Source organism: Cupressus sempervirens, chromosome 9 (assembly GCF_028749045.1).
Source record: "Cupressus sempervirens isolate cs-2001-9-10 chromosome 9, ASM2874904v1, whole genome shotgun sequence".
In the NCBI taxonomy this organism is placed as follows: Eukaryota; Viridiplantae; Streptophyta; class Pinopsida; order Cupressales; family Cupressaceae; genus Cupressus; species Cupressus sempervirens.
The window spans coordinates 459,397,780-459,419,026 of record NC_143126.1 but is presented as its reverse complement, the minus strand read 5'-3'; positions in this window follow the sequence as shown (position 1 = coordinate 459,419,026).

Here is a 21,247-nt window from a genome sequence, read left to right as displayed (position 1 = left end):
TCAGTAATTCAACTTATTTATATCAACATCTAGCTCTTTGTTTTAGTGTTAGCTAGATAAAACAAACATATAGTAGTAAATAACATGACATGTGAAAACAACATTCATGCAAGTACGACACTCATATTTAATGTGGAAGCCTAATTTGAGCAAAACCACCAAGTAACATGCTACCACTTTTTCACTCTTCTAAAGTGAGCTCAGTTAAGAGCCAACCTTGTTAAAGGTTACAAAATACACTATTAGGTGGGACCCTTTTAAAGGATTTAAAACATCTTGTTGGGAGTGGCCTTGTTAGATGTCTTCAAAAACATCTCATCAGAATGTCACCTTGATTAAGGTGTTTACAACATGACTGTTAGATCAACCTTGATTAATTAATTTTTATTGCCACAATGGTTAGAAAGTAACATCTAGAGTGATCTGATAAATTACAACTCACTTTGAATGTTTAGATTTCCATTCAATCCATTCCTAGTTCATTGACTAGTTTTCATCACATTCTTAATCTCTGATCTACTTGAAAACACATCAAAAAATCTCACTTTCATCAACTTCTCACTTTTCTTTTGCAACTCTTGTTCTTCTACTTATTCTTTAGAAAATTTATAGCCAACCTATAAAACACCCCATTGCCTCCTTAAATAGATAGGTTTAATCTTTTGCTGCTTAAACATAATCGTAGATCTTAGGGTTTGATCAAATTCATTGAATTATTTCATCATTTTGTCTTTTTCTTCTTTCCTTGAAACTTCTAGAAACCTCTCATTGAATATTCATTTTATATTGCTTACTAAACTTAGTTCATGCATTAAATATGTTACCTCATCAATACTCATCTTTAACATGTTTTGACTATTCCATAAATTCAATTGTGTCAGCCTCAAATCTTGACTCTCTCTCAAACTATTAATGTTTTGACACTTAGTCATTACTATGTTCTTTAGCTTAGTCACCATTGGGTAGCTCAACCTCTACTAATCTATCATACTCAACCTGCACTAGCTTTCTTGATCATCATTGTGCTCGGTCGCTACTTCAATTTTCCTTCATCTTGCTTGGTCACTACCATCACATGGCTAATACTGAACTTCCTTATTTTTCTACTCGATAATGCTTAACTTCTTTATTGACCTAGTAATCTGTTGCTCGGTCAAACTAGTGTTTTACTTAACTTTTTGACTTGCACCAATCATCTCTTCTACACTTCAAGTCATCTTTCTTCTTCGCTTAATAAAATGACCAAACAACATATTATCTTGATGATGTTGCTTATGGATTTGATTGTGTAAGTTTTTTTATCATCAACGTTTTGGATCACACTCTGTGATCCATCATTAGGATGAGAGAAGGATACACTCTGTGATCCATCATCAATGTTTCTTTTATTTTAATTTAATTTAATTTAATTTTAATTAATTAATTAATTTTTAATGTTTTAATTTTCTCTTGTTTCGAGTTGGTCTTATTTTTGATACCTTTTGCAATTTCTCGTGTATATATATATATATATATATGTAATTTTATTTTATATTATTATTATTATTATATATATATATAATATGTTCATTATATATATATATATATATATATACATACAATTTCTTATATTATATATATATTATATACATATATTATCATATATTATATATATAATATTTATATATACAATTTCTTATATATAAATAAAATATTTATATATACAATTTCTTTTATCTATATATATATATATATATATATATATATATATATATATATATATATATATATATATATATATATATATATATATATATATATATATATATATATATATATATATATATATATAGACACACTCTTTTTCTCATATATTTCTATACTTTCCCCTCTAATTTGGTTGTTCATTATATCTTGCTTTTTCTTCTCTATTTCCTGATTCTAGTTTAGTAGTTTTATTTTTTATTTTTTTATTTTTCTTTCTCTTCATCTCTTTCTTTCTCTGCCTCGTGTTGTGTGCTCCTCCTCCCCTCCTCTCCTTTTTATTCTACTTGGCTTGGCTAGTCTGCATACTTTTTACATGCTTCTCTCATCCTGATGATGGATCACAAAGTATGATCTGAAACGTTGATGATAAAAAAACTTACACAATTAAATCCAGAAGCAACATCATCATTAGCAATGGATTGTGGAAATCTAATATTATTAACATATTATCTTGTCAAATACTAACTAATCAAGTTCCCTTCACAGTTCCATCATACCTACTCCTCTTTACTCAACCACTTTACTAGTTCATCTTGTTATATCTTGTAAGAATTTGCCTAAGGGTGAAATTCACCCAGGAACTAAGAACTCAAACACAAGCACACATTAGACCAAAGAGAGAGAGTATGATCAGAATAATGATATATTCAATATGCCATGATAAAAGTACACCACGAGTTCCTATATATAAAGGCCTCTCAGGAAGCACCTAGAATGTCTCTAAAAACAACCAGGAGATAAGACAACTAAGCAACTTATCCAACATTCTAGATGAATGGATAAGAATGACAAAATGTTGAAGATTCCTCTGTTGTAGACAAAATGTGCTTAAAAGAGGTGCAGATCCCTGTGATGTCATCATGACAACTCACAAGAGTGCACACACTCCTAGGTGACTGATAAATAAAACTAATAATTCAAAATAATTAAATAATGCATTAACCTAAGTAAACTTAAGTAAGTGTAAATAGTAAAGTATCTATTTACACCAACATATCTCTTTTTAAATTCTCTTCATCAATCAAATGAATGGAACTCTACACTGTTAGAAAATGTCTTACTAGTAAGGTTTGACATCAATGACAACATAACAATTTTTTCAATTGTAGTTCCAATAATATGATCCTGAAAAAATCCCCAACCCCAAAAAATCAAATATGATCTTGAAAAAAATACCAAATAAATCATAAACTATCCTTACAAAAATACATAAAAATGGTAAAATGTTCTAAAATAATCCTAAAAATATAAAAATGTCTTGAAATTTTTAACACAAAAAATAAAAATATTTTAAAAAACCCTATAAGTCAGTAATAGATGATGTACATAAGGACCTTTTCTTGCCATTAATAAATTTTCTCTTGAGACAGACAAACATTTGCATAGACTCAATTACAAGACATGTCAACATTGCACGAAATAAAATCATGCTTTAGTAGATAATCTATCCACTACCATCAATAATCAATCATATGAAACTTTTCATATCAATTAAAAATAATAATCAAGTCCTTTATCAACATGTCACGTGTCTTAAATGTGATGTGTCCTTCCTAAAAACTAGATACATTGATCATTATCAAAAAAAAATAAACACACTCTATCAAGTTTGAAAATAAGCCTAGAATGATTGTGAGATTACTTGGTTTAGTGAATCTTATCTTTTAATGATTTATTTTTCTTTTGTCCTCTGCTTGTGGAGTGTTTGTTCAAAATATTTTGGGGGCATGTATGTCATATGCTTCAGGATGGATGAAAATATTCCTTTTTAACATTGTGTTTGTGTTTATGCAAGAGGATTGCATTGTTTCTCTGGCTCTGTATGCCATGATGCACTGCATTCCATTTTCCATATCAAAATAAAGCTCTTATGATATAAGATGTACCTATGAAGTCAAGATTCATCATTTACTAACTCTTCCCAGTCTTATTTCCTCTTTCTACTAACATTTCTTTCATCAATCTTTGTTATCAATTTTTGCTTTTCAAAAAATTATCCTCAAGTCAATTTCTTTCCCAATTATTCGAAGGGGGGAATCCTACCTCCTTTATTTCAATTTCACTAGGACATTGATCTTTTATCTTTATTCTTTGACACAATGCTCAAAATTGCATTGTATCAAAGATAGGCAAAATGTAGATGCTCAAAATGGTTTGTGCCCACTCTTTCATCACCTTTACATTCTAACTTATCCCATTTTCTCAATACACTAAATTTGATCTTTGGGCCAACTTGATCACCATTTAGACTTATTTTAGAATGTTCTATGAATATTTTTAAACATATTTTCCATTATTTCTAACTCTTTTTGGTTAAATCTAGATCATCTCTGAATCGATTCATATCTAATCTAAAACTTTTGAAATTAATTCAAAACCATTTCAATGTCATCAAAATCACTTGAAATAAACCTTAATCAATCATCATCATTAATCCTTTAGGCCCTTATCAACATTCATCAATTCATGTCATGTGTCCTTGACATGTCATTATTTTATCAATATGATCCTTCACATTGTCACATCCCTTAGTGCCTTGTCATCATTTATCATCAATATGATCCTCAAAATTGTTGATTCCTTCAATGTCTAATCATGTCCCTATCTACACGTACATTTGAAGCCATTCTATGATAGTTGTGTTGCAATTACGATGACCAAGTGTGACAAGTGCAACACATATTGGCATTGCAACAATTATTTTGTATGTTGCCACGGTCGTCACTTACCATTGCAAGTGAAACAGTCCTAAGAATCAAAAATTGGCTCTGGAACTTCTTACACATGCCATCATACATTTTGGTCAACATCAACCATGGGATCGCTAATCAGTCAGGTGTCACACTTTCTATGATGACCAATCAAATATTCCTTTGACAATGCCATCATTTTCATAATATAGCCATGATAAATGCTCATCATAATGTATGGATAGGTGTTGCAATGTCCATGATGCACTATGAATTTTTCATATGGTGGTGGCCTTGTTCACACAACATTGGCATGAGAAATGATGTCGCAACAGATGGCCAAGTGTCACACTTACTACAATCACTTGTCAGACATTTCCACAACATGGTCGTCGTTCATACAACATAGCTATGGGAAGCGAGCATCATAAATTTTGACATGTCACAATTGCAATGAGTTTATGTGGAAAATTTCCAAGATAGTGCGATTGTTTGCACAACATAGCCATGGAAACGTCGTCACAATATAAGATTAAGTGTCTGTTGCTCGGATATCAAAATTGCCTCATTTCCTCCCTTTGGAGCTATGGTTATTCTTAGAATATGCCTCATTTTAAGAATTTAAATGATCACTTACTCTCAATTTTTTTGGGAAATTTCACTCTTAAAATATCTCCAGCTCATTCTCAGCTCCGTCGAACACTTCGAATTTTAAAATCTAGTCCTTGAGTCAAAAGTTCTCACAAGTTAATGGAAGGAACCAAAATACGTATTTTCAACTCGATCATTAACCACTAACCTTTTGAGGTTAAGATTAATTTTCAAAACATGTATTTCACTTTGAAAGCTTAACCATTAACCTCTCCATCAAAAGGTTAAGATAAGTTTGCAAAATTAACCTTTTAAAAAGAGGTTAAGGTTTGGAGGTGGTTATTAACCTCTCTAATCTAGTAAAGAATGAGAACTGAAAAGAGAATCATTACGAATCAATTCAACCTTGCATCTGGTGCTCTATTCAGTGGCATGTGGCTCTCCAAGATTCAAAATTTCTATGCGATGATAGATAATGGACATGATTCATTTTATTCAGTAGATTTATTTTGGCATATTTTTGCAGTATATCTATAACACGGGGGATATGAATGACAATCCAAGCTTCAATGTTCAGTTCACATTATGTCATGGCTCAATGATTTGAATTCGCTACATAAGAAGAGAGAGTTTTGTTCATACTATTGAAATTGTTCCATGCCATTACCCAAATGCATTGCTATGGTCCATTAGTCTCTATTTTTTCTAAATGGGAGCTTTCTCCTCATGTGGTTAAGAGGGAAATCAGAGAGATCAAATGGTAAGAGTTTGACCAAATTCTCAAGACCATGCCACACAAATCTTAATGACTCGTTGAGAGAATATAAGAAGAATGAACAAGGCATGAAATATGTTTACCAACAAGAACATAGAATGGCAATGAGTTCAAACAATGACAATTTAACTAGCCATTCTCATTCAGAGACAGGGAAAGAAAAAGGGAAAATATACTATGTTTTCGAATGAAGATGATGATTTTGTTCCATTTCAATATAAATAAAATTGATTTAGCACATATATTTCCTTACACTTCCATAATAAAATGTCATATGTTGGTCATCTCAAAGTTCTTTGCAGAGAGGGTTGTTTGAAAGAGGTGATGCACGTCATGCTTAATACACACAACCCTCATGTAGAATCCTCTATAATTATTCAATTATTGTAGACCTACATTACGAAGAATGCACTCTCAGATGGAAAATTAATCCACTCTCTCATCACCGATAAGGGATTTACATTTGCTTTAGGTACATTTTTTTTCAAAATAAACTTACCAACATGTATGTCAAGTGTAGAAGTTTAATTGATGCTCATAAAGTGTTTGATGAAACGAAAAAACGAGATTGCTTCTCATGGAATGTGATCATTACAGCATATGGGAAGCATGGGTTTCCTCAAGGGGCAATGACAATGTTTCACGAAATAAAAAAATAGGTGTGCAACCTGATTAGTTTACCTTTACCAACATGCTCTTAGCTTGTGCCAAAACAATAGATCTGGATCAAGGCATGGACTTACACAAGAGTATAAAAGAAAAGGGATTTCTGTCTAATATTGTAGTTGGGTAAAAGCACAAACCTGTGTCACCTTTTATAAAGGAGAAGTGATATCAACATTTAAAGTCTTCAACTTTAATGACATAAAAGTGGCATTTGTGCTTAGAATTTGAAGATGATGTAAACTAATGAAATGTGTAAAATTAGATGAAGTTTATGTTTGTAATTTTTTTTTGAAAAAAATGAGTAAAAATTTTATCTATTTTTTAATTTTTAAAGTCTATTTTTTAATTTTTTAAAAATGCTGAAAATATTGAGTTTTTTCCTTGTCAAACAAATATATGCAAATATTCATATTTTGGTCTGATTTTGGAATATGTTAGAGTTAACATGTATACCTAGTGCACCAAAAAAGAAAAATTGAAATTTGGCTAATATTTTTCAAGTTATAACTGGTCAAAGTCAAAGTTATAAAAAATTGATAGTTTTTTTCTCCCGTCAAACTTTTTCCATCAAATCTACATATATATTTTAAAACAAATTACATATTCTTGAAGAAGACTCTCTCCTTTAGTGCAACATTAAAAAATAATAATTTTTGAACATGATTTACTATTTTATTATTATTTTTGAATAGATATCTTCCTGAATCTTAAAATACCTACTTGTACTATTTTCAAATTATAACATATTATCCATAATCAAAAAATAAAATAAAATTATATGATCATAATCTTGACTCTGACATCTACAAAACTATATTTTTAGCTTTTAAAAAAACTTCAATTTAGTAAGTCAAATTGGCCTTCAAAGTGAGAAGTTTGCAGAAGTTCTTATTTTTGCTTGTGTGGCTGCCACCTAGGTTGCCACATAGGTAGTTTCGACCGAAACTGTTTTGGTCGTAATTGTTCTGGCCGAAAGGGTTTCGGCCGAAACCCGCAAGCCTATAAAATTATTGTCAATCACTTTTTGGCTATTTTTATGATATTTTGAGTCATTTGAAACATGGGAGTTACGACCAAAACCGTTTTAGTCGAAAGTGTTTCCGCCGGAAGTGTTTCGGCCGTAACCTTGCATGCCACGTCGATAGGGAAACCTGCCACGTATGTACGACCGAAACTTGTTCGACTGTAACCATTACGGCCAGAACAATTTCAGCCATAACCCCTCCAAATATCACAAATGGTGACACAGGTTTGTGCTTTCACCCAGTTGCAAGTGCCTTGATGGACATGTATGCAAAATGTGGAAGCATGGAGCAGGTGCACAAATTATTTTTTGAAATGCATAGTAGGCTCAATCCAAAGATGCAACCCAAAATAATGTGATGATTGACCCGTACGTTGGTATCTTCACAATTCATCACTCTTGCATATATCAAAGACTACTCTCAAAGAAAGTGAATTATTTGACATAATTTTCAAAGAAGTGGAATCTTATATAAGAATGTTTATAAATGTTCCTCATTGCTCATGTAATAAAAGCACATTTGATAAATATAGACACAATTAGAGAGATGGGAAACAATTCAACATTTGGTGGGCACATATATGTCTTATCTTCTTGATCTCTTCACGATAAGATAGAAATGCCTTCATTAATAAAGTGATGTAATTTGGATAAATGATCTAAAGATCTCAAGTGGATTGATAAGGATCGATTATTCAATCTTCTTCTCAAACTATGTAAGGTCTAAGTTTCAGGTCATATAGGTTAATTTTATAGAGGTTAATTAACCTCACCCAAATCATGTATTTGGGAAGAAGTTATTAACCACAAAAAGGTAGTTCTTAACCTCTGTGTCTATATAAAAAGTCATTTTTGACTTTGTAGGGGACTTTGTGGACTTGGAAATAAGGGGACACTATGTTAAAGTTTTGGTAATAGGACAATTTTCGAAAAGTGTGTACAAATCTTGTTCTTGTGATCAAAAATTTCTTTTATGTTCTTGGTGCAAAGAAATAAAAAGGAAACACATTTTGAGTTCTTTTTCTACATATCAGAAAGTCAAAATGTTGATTTTTTCTATGTAATGGGTTTTTTCATGGTATTGTGCAAATGTTCATGAATTATTGAATCAACATTGAGCTAATAGTAGCCTTCAAGCGTAGATCTTGATTGTTGTTATCAATAGTTTAGGTTAATTCAAGAAAGCTGTGAGGTCGTGTGGTGCATTCATCATCATAAGCTTTCTCATCTTTTAAAGTTTGATTTCATCTTTATTCGAAAAACTTCAAGAGTAAATCATACAAGGGAGCTACCCCTCTAAATGCAAAGGAAGGCCGCATACCAAGGGCCTATCCAATTGTTGTGAATGGTTTGCCACATACACTTCGTTGGGCCATTTTTAAGTGACAAATTTGTTTACCAACAGTGTCACAACTACGACGTGTATATGTAGAAGATTTCCACCATAGTACCACTATTTGTACAATACATCCGTGAGAAATGATGTTACGATATAAGGATAAGTGTTACAATTGTGATATTCATATGTAGAATACTTCCATGATAGTGTCGTTATTTGCATAGCATGACTGTGGGAAATGATGTGAAAATATAAGGTTAAGTATCACAATTGCGACGTCAACTACATGGTCTTTGATAGGGCCATCGCCTTCTTGAAGATCACCTTTGAGCTACCAATCTTGAATGTGACATAGATAACTCTTTGGCGATAGTATTTGATCCCCCCTGCAATGGCTAGAATTTGATAGTCATGAGAATCATCCAGTCTTTTCTGTAAGTTAAAAATTGAAGCAATAATTTTTGTTGCTGCAATGTTTAACTTATGGAAGAGAGCAGATGATTCGTGACTCTCAAATTCTGGCCATTGTGGGGGGGATCAAAGACTAACGACAAATACCTATTTGTGTTGCACTCAAGCTAGGTGTGTCGAATGTGATTTTTGAGAAGATGATGACCCTATCAAAGACCATAATGTATTGCCCAAATGATGTCAATTTATGCAAGCATCCACAACCATAACCAAATTCAAGATTTTTTTGATTTTCAATCAATGAAAATGAAAAAAACATAAAATAGAACAAAATTCAGTTACCTAGTTGCTGGCGAGAGTCACTCCCAAGTGCTCATGAGTCTAGACTTAAGATTTTGGAAAAATGCTATGTGGCTATACACATTTGTTTCCCTCTTTTTTACTAGACTTCTAATAAGCTAAAAGTGTGTCATTATTCTTTGTCTAGAAATATGTAGCTACATGTCTATTCTAGCTCACTTTTTCATCTTTTTCCACTTTAATTTCCATAATGATTGTAAATGATTAGAAATAATCGATAGGGAACAAGGATGCAATATACTCTTGTAATTAGCCAATTATAATTTATTAATTTGGTAATTATGTGAATCAAAGATCTTGTGGCCATTAGGAGTAGTGGAGGAGGTTTCACTTGAAGACCATCAAGATCTTTTGTTAGTTTCTATCTTTTAGTATATGGTTAGTGATCAGATTTAGGACTTCACAAAATAGTGGCTATAAGCCACTTCACTATTTTCAGAACTGATTAATGTAATTTTTATTTTGTAATTGTTTACATTTAAAAACCATATCATGTAGTAGACATCTTTATTAGTTCCTATCGAATGGCAGGATACTATAGCATCCACTTGGATGCTATTTTTGAATTAGTATTGACCAATCAGAGAGTTTTATTTAAATGTTGGAGACCTATTCCATAATGTTTTTTATTTGTAATGATTTTTGTATTTTTAAAATTTTGTTTAATATGAATTTCTAATTGGTTTGTACTGTGAACAGTAGGGATTCCAGTATTTTTTGAATCATCATGAATGATGTAGAGTTGAAATTTTAATGTGCATAAAAAGAGTAACAATGTAATGCTTTTAATTTCAATTATGCACTTCCTGTAGATTTCTGCAAAATAAGTACATTGGGTTTATTGTTGCCTTTGATATTTTGCAGTATATTCAATGTTTCTTTGTTTAAATAGTGGCTATAGGTGTTCTTAGATATAGATGATCAATTTAACTCTTAATGCTTTTTGCACTGGAAATGTCTTTTCCTCATTTTATGAGTTCCACCAACGAAGCTGGAGAAAATCTAGCAAAAATATTTCATTTTTTGGACTGACATCTCTTTTTGGTCTTTACCCTGATTGTTGACCCCAAAATTTGGGGAGAAATGCAGGGTGGCTGCATTTGGCAATTCTATAATTTATATGTAAGGAGATATTTTCTGCTGATAACTGACTACTTTGATTTCCCCTCACTACATCGATTTACCCTCATCTGCAACTTTATAGAAGTCAATGTGCAGATCACTTGTTCTCTATCATCCAAATGGTGCAAAGGCGAGCTTTCTCTAAAAATATCATTTATTAGGTATCTTTCTATTTGACCGAGTGAAGGCAGCAGTGGAAGCAACAATCTCTTGCCTCCGCTCCTACAATTCTATGGGGCTGACCTGTGAGGGTAGTATTTGAACTAGTCCTATCTTCCCTATAGAATTTTAAGCTCTTGATAGTAATATCACTATCTATTTCTTCTTGTAGATTTAGAAAATATGTTTGTTCAGCTTGAGAGTGATTTTATCAAGTTCTAGCTATTATGTTTTCTCTGTGAACATGAGCAGTCTTTTGCTAACTTTGAATGACTCCTCATCGTTTTGTATATAGAGGATGTTCCAGCTAAATTGTGCTACTTAAAGGTACGTTCCCCTAACTTTGTAAATTTTGAATTAATATTTGCTAAACTTGGGAGCCTTCATTTTGTTCTGTTGCGAAATATGGCCTTACTGTTTTGTTTTGCATAATCTGTTTGAAATATTTACTAGGGTGAGAATTTCTCGTCGAGTGAATGCCAACATTTAAATAATGAAAAGAGTTCGTGGGTTAATCTATATCTACAGCAGTAATAGTTGTCTATACAATGGTTTTGTTGCTTGTGAATTTTTGTCAAATACACAGTGTGGAGGCTTGTGGATTGTCGACAAATATGGTTTAGTATATTTTAGTGTTCTTGGAATTGTATATTTCATATATCTTTGCGGAGGAGACGATTGGGTTCCCCATTTTCCTTTTTATTTGTGGTGTCATATGCCATCATGGCTGCCTATGGCTTTTATAGTGGCATTCATTACAATAAAACCTTAGCTTCAAACATGGGTCAGTCTATTGTTTATTACATAAATAGGAACTGGGTTCTTCTTCTTGCAAATACCCAAATTTATGTTCATTTGAAATTTTAAAATGCTTTTAATTAACCATAAAATTGGTAAAAATGTCTATGGTGAAGTTTTAGAACGCAGTAAATTCTTTATGATAAACTTCAGCTGGCCTTTGATCTTCTCAAATTTGGCCTTTGTTTTATAAAAAGGTCCCAAGTTTAACTCTAATATCTTGCTGTGTTTTTTGACTTGTCCATAAATGGTTGCCTTGTAAATATCCTATTAAATTTAGGATTCAGTAGTAGTGAGGTTTGTCTTTTCTTGCTGATAAAAACCCCTTCAATAAATGGCAGCTTAGCAGGAATTTCAAACAGTTTGTCGCAGGAGCTTGAGGATGTTAGTTGGTAGCTGGCCACTATTGTTAATCAGATTATTCTCTTTTCTACCTCTTTTCAGTTCATTAGGTTTACTTATATTCCTCATGGATGGAATAGAGCTGCTGATTGTTTAGCCAAATGGGCTTCTAGTCATGCTCCAGGTTGGAATATTATGGATAGGGGGCAACTTCCTTTGAGATGGTGCAAGAATTTGATGCATTTGTTGCTCAGGATCGAGCTCCTTGTTGTATTTCTTTTTGTCTTAATAAATTTTTACCCCTCTTTTTCCAAACAGTTTGTCAGAAGATTTTTTCATGTTGTTTTTCTTTGTTTGGGATGAAAGTTTTCATATGAAAAGAACAAGATCGATGTGATTTTCTAAGAGTTGCACTTCTCTATTGTCACATTTCTCATTCCTACATTCTGATTTTTGTTTAAATAAATTGAGGTAGGAAAACTTTAAAGCTTTCAGAAGTTTACACATTAGCAATCAGTCATTGGCCATGGATTTCTTATATTTCTTTCCTCGTTCCAATGTGATTCAGTTTTTCTAATGATTATAACATGCTTTAAAAAATAAATTAAAAAATACTATAGTAGAAACTAAATCACAATGCATTCAATCTATAATAGTCATGAATGATCCTCTTTGCATGCACTCAATGCGTAATCATCATAAATGATCTCTTTGCCCAGATCAAAATAAATGTTTGATTTGCAATTTTGCTTACAATAATTAAGCTTTTATTAGAAATTGAACAAAATACAATAAGTATACCTTAATCATCTTTACGAACTTTTGGAGTTCAAGTTTATTTATGAAGGCAAAATCATTTAAACTTTTATAAATAGCCTCAATTGTATATCAATTTTTTTTCATTTATTATCAATGTATGTTTACTGTATTACTTGCTATCACCACATCTTATTAAAATAAGTTTACGCTTCTTTGAATTTGGTTTATGCAATATTGTTCAAAAAATCTGCAGTTAAATATGTTTTCTGGTGAACGTTTTAATCTTATGCATTGGTCCATATTTGGCACTATCTCTATAATAAATAGAAGATATTAGTGATTATTTGTCAAAGACATTTATTTTTTCAAACTCATTTGCAGTTGATGTTCATATTTACTTTAACATCATATAGTTACTTATTTACTTTAACATCTTTAACATGTAGATTATGAAAGTCTTAAGCTAAAACATAAATACCCCATACATCAGTCATAACAGTGGACTAAGATTCAACATCAACAGGAACTAGACGCTATGCGTCCTTGTCTATCATGTTTCTGAAAGTATTGTAATAAAAAAATCTGGTCAGTTGATTTTATGAAATACTCAAGATATATTTTAAATTGACTGGCTATAGGAGGCAGGGCCCAATCTGTAGTGCATATATTTAATGGTTATTGTGAGAGGTACGATTTGAGTGAGCTCAATTATTTTCATAAGTGTGGTTTTTATCTAGTGTTGTATGGATCTTTTTAATTCAAAATCATAAAAGTGTGGTTTATATGTGTTCAATGGTTGTTTCTGTGGATTGAAAAGGTTATTTAAGCTAAAAGAAAGATACTTGGTCTTTTCTACAGATCCTGTTTCTAGGATAATACAGATTCTGTCACTTAAACAATGACCAGTTCTCTATCTTATCTTTTCTATGTTTTACTGTTTGGTTTTGAGTAGCATTTAAACTGTGATTTTTTTCAATTAGATCCATACCTTGTTCAATTATATCTTATCATTTCACCAAACTGAAAATCTTTAAAATAATCATCTGGGTTTTCTAAAAGTAGTTGATAAAAGTGAAATATATTTTGCTAGAGGCTGTTCTACGGATAATCTAAATATGCAGGGGACACAATTTAGTTAGAGGACACATTCAGGATATGAAGTCATTCATTTTTATGAGAATATGTCAGTCATAACCCCATGATAGCTTTGTGAGTGCCGCACTTCAAAAAAATTTAAGGGCGTGCTTTCAAGTAATAATGGTAAAGGGGACTATGAATGGATAAAAGTATTATGAATACTGAAAGATTGAATTCCATGTTTATTCTGATATCGATTTCTAAGGAAGCCACTGTCAATACTAGTGTTTACATGTGCAACTTTGCATGGTTTATTACTGTAATCAATGGGAACATATATGCTGCAACTTCACGGGTAGCTTCTACCAAATATATGAATAATATATTCCATATCTCCCTAAACAGCCTATATTTACTTCACATATTCAGTAGTTAAAAATCCACACTCAGATGTCCTTTTCCTTCAAGTGTGGCTACAACTGGTGAGTAGGTTTAGGGAGTCTTCCATAATTTTGCTAATTCGACGTGTTATTGCTATGGAGTTTGAATAATTTTTTTGATACATACACTATCATTAATTCAGCTCAATCAATGACTAATGATCAGAAACTAAATGTGCACTTTAAATAAATTTCCACAATTTACGGCTCTGATGGATTCCATCCATATAATGCTCTTACTTTTCTTGCATTTTTTTATTTAGTTAGCATTTGCATGAATTTCTTCATTCTTCTATGTCATATTTGAATCCAGTTGACATGTATCTAGGTATTGGACTTGCACATAGTGATCATATCAACATGCGCCCTATCCATTAAACAACAAGAATAAGTGCACAAATGGAACTCCCATTGGTCAGGAAAATATAGTGGGGAATTTTGTGGATTGCACTGACCTCCAACTAAGCCCATATCTCTTAATGAATCGGCCCACTAAATAGCCAATATGAAATCAATATAGGAACACCACTTTGAGACTGAGTGAGATTCCCATGCCACATGTTTAAGAAATTAGTTGCATCCTTAAAAAAGGTTCATGGCAGAGCTAGCTTGTTCCTTGATTTGAAGACAATCGACTATGGAATAACATATCTCTCTTTCATGTTCATAAGTTGCCTAGGAGCTGTCTAAAGAATTGGATCATATTTCGGTGTTATTGCATATTAAGATCTTGATTTTTGAATAACATGATTCTAGAACACAAATTTTGAACCAGGAAGCTCAATAGACATCAAATATCAAACTCAAGACCATAAATTCTGTCATTAGATTGACAAGGGTAGGTTGAGGGTGAGAACTAATTTAGAGAAGAGTTATACGCTTGACCAATGCCTTCAATGGGTGATATTATTCTTAAGGATATAAATTCAGGACTCATTTGAAATGATTAAACAAAAGAAATATCAAACTTTTAGAACAAACTAATTCAAGGCATGATAGCTTGAGCTACACCTTTTCATAAAGCACATTGAAAATACTTACAATTAATGAAGTTAATAATTAAATAGAAATATTTGACCATAAATGTAAATTAGGTCTCATTTGTTTATAGTTCCTAGAGGTTCGAAATATACTTAGCCTTAACAATGAATTTCTTAAATATATTGAGTAGCAAAGGAAATGAGTCAAAAGGCATGGCCAAAAACTCTAGCAAAATGTCAAATAGAAAATGGGCCACCATCCCTCTGAAATTTGAACTAGCTTATCAAAATGGGATAAGGAAACCTTTTACAATTTTTTAAGAAGACAAAGACACAAATATTTGACAATATATATTCATGTTTGCCATTGTTTTTTATGTTCATCAACAAAAGACATTGGAAATCCAACTTACTAGTAAAATAGTGACTCACCAACAGCTATTTGAAAATATCACTAACGATGAGCTATCTAAATAGAATGAAAAAAAGAAGAAGAAAGATCTTGTTATCATGTAAAAGCTTGAAAATCAATTAAAGTCAATTCTAAAAAAGTGGGCGTTGGAGAAAACTTCTTTCCAATACAAATAAATTATGAAGCTAAGAACAAGGAGGAAATGACATTCATATGATTTGACATAAGAACTTAGAAGTTCAAAAAATAACAATACTCTGTTCTTAAACAAAGGATGCTTTGTTTTAAAGGAAAAATTGTATATTTTAACTAAAGTTTTCAGTTGAAATTATAGCATTCCTTTACCCTTGGAGAACCGTGCAACATCCTCTAAACATATGGTCTAAGAAAAATTTGGTATTAAATTGACATTAAAAATTTTAACTTATTTTTCTCATTGGATAAAGACGTTTTTGCTTGTAGTCTTTTTCATTTATTTATGAAAATATTAGAAAAAATGCGGGTGAGCATGCAAGCACCATTTGGCAGGCAAGTGCCATTTTATAGACAGTCCAAGTGGCCAAGTACTATACAAGTGGTGTGTTTTGGGCAATTGGAAGAGAAGGCAAGAAAACAAGAGCTTAGACATGGTGTGTGGCATTTTGCATGAGACCTTAATGCCCATTTCAATTTCAATTTCTTCTTGTATCATCGTCTCATACCAGTATGTAAAAACAACAAACCAAAAGCCAAATGATGAAATTTATGATCATATAGTTTTTATACAATGTATCATTAAAAGAAGAAAGCAATCTCAAAGGTATAACATTTTTTTTCCATTCTATGCAATACAATGGTATTACCGTCTTTGCAGGTGTTGCACATAGAAACTGATAGTTGGCAATTAGGGTTTTAAATTTTGGCATGCACATCAAACATGAACGATATTTGTGAATTGTAACACATTGATATGGTTTAAAACCCCTTTATTTTCTCTTAGATTTCCCACACAACTTCCAACTTCCTCTAATGTGCCACTCTTTCCTCTCACTCTGTCTTTAGTGCACATTTTCTCTATTTTTATTTCTTTCCATTTCTCCATTCTTCAACTCCTTTTTTTGCATGCACCTAGTTTCTATAGATTTATATTTCCCTTAAATCTTTAAAGCTGCCCTATTTTTCTTTGTCCATTATGCCTCTTCCTAAAATTTGCATGCTTTGCTCCAATCTATGTATAATTTTCCTAATTCGATTCTATGGAACAACATATCTTTGTGATATTTTGTCATATAGATGACCTGCCTGTATATTTTTACATGGTCAGTAGGGAAGTCACCACTAAAAACATTTAGAAAAGCTCCTATGATTTGATGCGTGCTCATGCCTTGTGTCAAAGCTTTTGAACATAATTAGCAACTCTTACAGAAGCAAATGGTATTTTTGAGGCCTCACCTCGACTCGTCATAGCATAGACATTTGATTTACAATTTGATATTCGAGACCTTGATATTTTGACAACTATTCGAGACTTAGATGGACAGTGGATTGTTTTATCTATTGATTTTGATATTGCAGTAGTGTTTTACATTATGATATGCACTAAGAACCTGGTATTGTGTATGAAATGATTAAACACATATGGATGCAGTTTTATGACATGATACTATTAGATTTTAATGCGATGCGAAAAGTTTATTTAATTATGATGATTCATGATATGCAGATAAATGTTAATTTGATTTTGATGATTCATGATATGTAGATGAATGATTATGATATGCAGATAAATGTTAATTTGATTATGATGACTTATGATATGCAGATGTTGATATTCTAATGTTTTGAACTAACTATTAAAATGACAAGGGAAGGACATTGAATTTGAATTATGAAATTATATGCATTTATGATATATGTATTTTGTACGACCTCCTCTAACTACTGATGCTTGAGTTTAATGTGCAGGAAGTGGAACCATGGTAATTCCTGGGGGAAACAAGTTCAAAACCTTGTGAACACAGTTTAACCAAGGCGAATCTTTGAAAGATTCAAAAGCCTCATTGTGAAAGTATTTTTCTTCGTAAATGTAAGGTTGCTTTCTTGTGGAAATGTTTAATCATAAAGATGCATTAGGAGCATGTCATGGTAATGTGAATGTTTTTTTTATGTGTCACTTGACACTTGTGAACTTTGTGTGTAATTGATATGTCATTTAGGGTTTTGAACATGGTGGCAATTTACCCTAAAACTAATTACCCTGTTAATAAGTAAGTAAACCCACTTGACAAGGGGAAGGATGGGTCTCAATCATAAGAAATTTGAATTTGATTAGTGTTTTTGAGGGGTCATTAGGTGGTCCCAAGGTGTCTTTTATGTTAAAATAAGATACCCATATGATAGTATATCATGTGAGGGACCTAATTTTTACCATGTGAGTGCCTAGAAAGCCTAGGGGGGGGCCTTTACCCATGCATTCTTCCATCAATTCGAATTTGGAGTTGTCACATGCTTCTTTTCTTCCTTTCTTTTAATATGGCAAAATAAATCTACAAGTGTAGAGGAATTGCCAATGGAGCATACATTGTATTGTGAATCTTGCATTGTGGACTTTGGCATTGTGTTGTGGAAATGTGAATGTGCTATGTGTTCTTGAAGATTTTCTTTTGATTTTGTTTTCTTCTTGATTTTCTTGTTTGAATGTGAGTGTTGAATGTGTTCATGGGTGTGAAGACTTCACTCACCCTTGGGAGGGAAGAGAAGCCTTGGGTGAAGGGCTTAGTTGGGCTCAATATTGTAGTTGATAAGATTTTCCTCATGATGAGGAGGTTGTTTTCTTTCATGGGGTATCAGCTCCATTGAAGCCATATACCTTTTTTGTATTGGGAGATACAAGGGATTTGTGTGTATGAAGGAGGAGATGTAATGATGACCTTGAGAGGCATATGTGATTGCAATATGATGTTTTATGTTCACTAGTAAATTTAGCCCTAAATTTTGACTCGAAAAGGTTGAAATTGCGACTAGATTTGGTCGAATAGACGACTAAACCTGTCGTTGATATTTTTTAGTCAATTTTTTGTTACAATCATTATGCGTCAAAATTTTGACTTCCAAAAGGTCAACTTACCGACGACAGATTCATCAATTTTTTTAGTCCATCTTGAACTCTTATTTCCTCATTTGTGTCCATCTCTGGTCAAAATTTTGACATAATCCCCTTGACTTTTTTGACGGTGAAGCCAAACATTCAACAGTGAAAATGACCAAATTGTGACCAAGACCCCTTGAACTGTCGGCAAAATTGTGACCAAGACCTCTTAAGTTTCTACGGTGGTACCATACATTCAACGAAAAAGGGAAGATATCTTTGTCAAAATTGAGACCAACGCTTGGTAGAAATTTAGACGGGCTGTGCCAATTATTAGAAAAGCTTTTCTCTCATAGGAGCATTCTAAACTACACAAAATTTGATTCTAAAGCATAATTTCTCAGTGCATGAGACTCAGGGTATCATGCACATTTCTACCTTCACACCATTGTTTTGTTCATCACATGATTTATTTCATACAAAACAATGGGAAGGAGGAAGAAATGTGCACGATATCTCGAGTCTCCACCAACCAATCATGCTTTAGAATCAAATTTTGTGCAGTTTAAAAGGCTCCTATGAGAGCAAAGCCTTTGCAATAATTGGCACAGCCCATCTAAATTTTGGTTCTTGAGACACCATTACTTGTGAAGACTTAGTATATAAGCTACCTGCGAATGGATTGTACTTTGAATAGAATTAGTATGAAAGGAAATAAATATTTTTATGATATCAACTCAAAAAATGGACGTAATAAATATGACCAAACAATCTAAATTTGAAGTACAATAAAATGAATTCTAAAAATAGAAAAAATGAGCAACAAATCAAGGATTGAAAGTTAGAGCCAATACTAGAGCTTATTAAATAAAACAAAATTTGTTTAAGTTAAACAAGCTTTAACAAAAATATAGAAGATTAATTGTTCATTCTTGACAAAGAGATATTGGATTCATACAAGGGACAAACCAATGGATAAAAAAATTGAATTGTTGCAAGGAGATGAGTAATATCCACCAAGAGTCAAGCAATAAGAATCATTGAATCAAGAGCCACATTTTAAGAAGAGGCATAAACAAAATCCACCAATAATCTAAAATGGTTTATGAATTGAGAAAAGAAATATATACTAATAAATAATGTACAAAGGGTTATTCAAATAATCTTTGTACAAGATATTTTAAATGTCATTTAAATTTATAAATAATGTGATTTGGTCAATGAAGAATCAAAATTCTATATATTAATGTGACATTTAAAAAAAAAATTGTAAAAAATTTAGGGAGTAAATGTTGGTTGTATGCTATTATGCATAACTAATTATTAGTGAAACTTATCATATAATTGACAAATCTTTATAAATATGTGATTTTTTTAAAAAAATGTAATGAAATATTGATTAATTATATTAGTTAAGAAGGTATGCAAAATTTAGAGATTTAGAATAAAGCTAATCAAGGAGATCAAATGTCAGTTTTATATGCATCCTTAAGAAGGCCGGATAAAATGTTCCAAGTAGATTCTTAAACTATTCAAGTTTCAAATTAGGTAACAATAACAATGTTCTATGTTTTGGTGATTTTCTATCTTTTAGTCATCATAGCATTGTAATCTAACTAGATCACCACTTGATGCTGATTGGATCAATAGCATTCATGCCAATGCTTTTGTGACTAGTCTTTTGGATTTGTAATTATGTATGTTGACTGGATCAACAACTCCTTGTTGTGTTACTCATCAGTGTTTGTTTCAGCTATCGATTTTGGAAGACTCAACGATCTAGATATATAATGTCTGAGTAGATGAGGTGTGATCAATGAGTCTTTTTCTTGCTCACCCATTTAGTGCATCATTAAAAAGAGACCAGAATGAAAGTGCCCAAATCAGAAGTGCAGGCCTATGGATGTGATACGAATGCTAGGTGTTTGGTGTTTGGGAAGGAAAGAAGACAATTAAGAAAGAAAATTGCAATATCTTATGGTATGCACCTCAAGGTACTTGAGATTAACTTCATACATATAACATTTCCTTACAAATACATGAATGGATTTTAGTAAATCAAATTTTAGATTTGGTTAAAATGATGACAAAGAGACTTGACAACATATTAACAAAACAAAAACAAAGAATGATATCTGTATCTAATTTCAAAATCCTTCAAAATGCTCAACTGATTATATTCATTTAAAATTTATCATCATTTTAGTATCCATTTTCCAATCTTGATTTACCTGCAATGCGATTCTCACTTTAGTATTTCTTGTTATTCCACTCTCTTTCATTGTCTTTCAATACTTCTTCTACTGATTAATAATCCCCTCTCTTCAGTCAACTTGTGATCATGCATTACTTTAGATATTATTTGAAAATCAATCACCTGTGGCCTCCTTTTGTCATTCTTAATCAATTTTAGCATCATTGTTTTATTCTTAATCAATCTTAACATTGGCCAAACATTTAGTAATTTGAATCTATAAACATGTGAATGT